The following is a 3276-nucleotide window of genomic DNA, read 5'->3' as shown; positions in this document are numbered from 1 at the left end:
TCGAATCGAATCCGGAATGGAATCCGAAAGTATAACAAGACTTGCACGAATTCTTCTAGGTGTTATCAATGAATGTTTATCGTCACCTAGTAAATATTAGCTAATTGCATAATTTGCATACCTACCTAGTAAGTAGGTACAGCCTGGCAAAAGAGTAGAAAATAATAAGGGTGCCACCGTCGATGTAAACCGTTTTGCATGTGCGTAACTATTGAGACACTTTTGTGTGAGAACAATAAGTGATGATTAAAAAATACTATGATTAAAAAAAACTTTGTTCCATTTTTATTCTTTTTGGCAAGCTGTATCCACAGTAAAAGCCGGACTAAGTTCTTGAAACAGTTAAAATCAACTTCATCCCAATTCAAACTAAGGATTTATTAACTAAAACGGTAGAAATAACTCATTCAGGTATAAGTACTTTAGTACTAGGAAATATGGTGCTGAACAAGATTTATATAAGGGTCGAATGGGCGATGTTCTATCTTCATTTAGCGTACCTCCAAGGTGTCCCGTGTTACGGAAATCGCGATAGATGACACTATTTGTATAGATTTTCACGTCACGACTTCGAATAAATGTAACCACTACTTATATTTTTAAACCGGGGTTGGATTTGTTTCTCAGATTTCTCTCCCTTTTTTAACCCTATTCCAGATGGCACCAATATTAGGGTGGATTTCAACATACTCGAAATTTGCCTAATTTTGGTGGATTTTTTTAGTTTTGTAATTTTTGTTGAAATTATGTACTGATGTTACATAACTAATTATTACCAATGTTATGTATCAATGACCTTTCATTATAATAAGTAATTTTAGAGAAATTACGATTTCAATGACACGGTCGCCACCAAAATTGGTCTACCCACAAAAATAAAAAATAAAATAAAAAATAAAGCCTTTTATTCATTTTTCTATTATTTTCTACTTGAAATAATAAACTTTTAACATGTAATAAATACTTTTCAAATAGAAACAAAAACGTTACTGCCCTCAATTTGTTTACCACCAAAATTTATGCAATTTTGGTGGAAAAAGTATTACGACCCACCAAAATTAGATATTTTTGTGTGGGGCGGACCAATCCAGCAAGGTATGACACTTGTGTCATGTCTAAATGCAGGAACGAACCTGAATGGTCATGTTACGACACGTTTGTTCGTCTTGCTGCGTCTCGTTTAACCATAAAAATGATTTCAATACTTACCACCAAAATTGGTTCTTTCCCCCGGACAACTTTTGGTGCTCAGTTATAAGTGTCAAATTGTATAATAATATTGACTTATGTCATCTTAAAATATACTTAATGTAATAAAGAATGAAGTTATGGCAAGTCTTCTTTATAGCTGCGGATTTACTGGATTTACCATAGCAATAATCCGCTAAAAACAGGCTCTGGACGCTACACCAAAATTAGAATTTCGATGGAAAATTATTTTTAAATAAATATACATAACACTTAGTAACAATTTGCAATGTTGCCGAAGGTAGTATTTTAGGATTGGTTTTCATAAAAAAAATAAAAACCCGGAAAGAATTAGCCCACACAATGATTATCAGCTCCGCCACAAAAAAAATCACGCTGAGAAATTCACCCATTACAAGTTTTTCATAGAAAGTCCACATATTGCAATATCCAATTTTGATGATATACATAATATATACATTTTAATTTGAACCTTAAAACAGATTGCATAAATAAAATACACTTAATCAAGAGATGGCTATATTTAATTATTTATACAATTTATCAAATTTCAATTTGCAATTAGGTACCTATTCTAAGAGCTTAATATGCTGCCCATGCATTCCTATTGAGATTTAACAAAACAATGTCTGGTGTACTGTATTTTATATTGCTACTTCTGTATCTATGACTGTCTACAAAAAAACCATTAGGTACATATAACAATTTTTATGTTTTACTCTCCGTGCGAAGCCGGGCGGGTTGCTAGTATACGATGTATTTAAGTTGTTTTGTTACATTAATATAAAAAAATAACAGCGATCGTTAGGTTGTTATTCACTTATTCAATTTTAAAATATATTGCGTAGTACGAATGAGAAGCTCTCTTCCAAATTGCGAGCAATAATATTCATAAGCCCCCATACCCGCATATTATGAGGAGCGAGTATCGTCACGAACCTTGTTTTGCGCAGGCAGATAAAGTTTATTATTTTAATGGAGTTGGCTTTTATGAAGGGAGCAAACTCGTACCGTGCGCAGTCGGCGGCGTGTGAAATAATACATTTGCAACTGTAGATTGTAGAACCATAAGCAATTTCAAAGCAATTGTTATCCGTCAATGCAATGCATCGCTGCATAGCTTTGTTAGTTAGCCTTTATGTAACATACATCATAAATATCTACGTACGACACAGCTGATAAAAACATTCTAAATTATTAAATTTGAAGCATAATTTATAAGAATTTTACAGTCGGAAAAAGCAAACGATTTCATCAATCTTTATTGACTGGTAGCAGTCTAGTAGCAGACGATATACTTGTCTTTGCAATATCCGCCCCCGCCCTTTGAAAACACAACTTCCATCTATGGTCGGTGAAAATGAACCATCAAATCAATAAACCAATGCCAATAATTGCCACTAATTAGTGTATCACGACATGAGATGAACTGATGATAACCATGCACAAAACCACATACAAACTTTATCGTTTCAAAAATACTAAAATACAGTATTGTGGCACATATCAGTGTGTACTGCGTTGGTGTATATTTAAGAAATTTGATAAGTGATAACACTGCCAAGTTGCTAAACAACACGCTCATCACTGTAGATACAAAGAAACAAACCAGGCTAGCAATCGTAGCTCGTAGTAGAGTATTTATCAGTGTTCGTGTCACCACCTGCAGTCGGTGTTGCGTCCCGCGCCCGCGACCGTCGACCATGAACTTAGTGTACAGCTTGCACTGACCCAGATGCCCCCCTCGGCTGGAAATAACACGACCGACACAATCATCTCGGACTTACATTGTTGGCTTGGAACATTGCTCGCTCTGTTTGATTTTTTATTTGCATATTTTTATAAGAAACTCTTAAGTGCCTACTTATTTCAAAAGAGCAACCAAAAATATTAAAAATAAAGTTGCCTGATACGAGAAAGTCAATGTCACAACTAGAAATTTAAAGAGTAAAGAGAGTTAACTCTCACTCCCAAATCCGCGGTAAAGTTTGGATTAGGGCGCGTCAACAATCTTCATCAACCGGGAGATATTAGATGAACCAACAACAAAAATAAAATAAAATATTT

This window comes from Leguminivora glycinivorella, chromosome 1 (assembly GCF_023078275.1).
Source record: "Leguminivora glycinivorella isolate SPB_JAAS2020 chromosome 1, LegGlyc_1.1, whole genome shotgun sequence".
Classification (NCBI taxonomy): domain Eukaryota; kingdom Metazoa; phylum Arthropoda; class Insecta; order Lepidoptera; family Tortricidae; genus Leguminivora; species Leguminivora glycinivorella.
Note: the sequence above shows the minus strand (reverse complement) of the source record.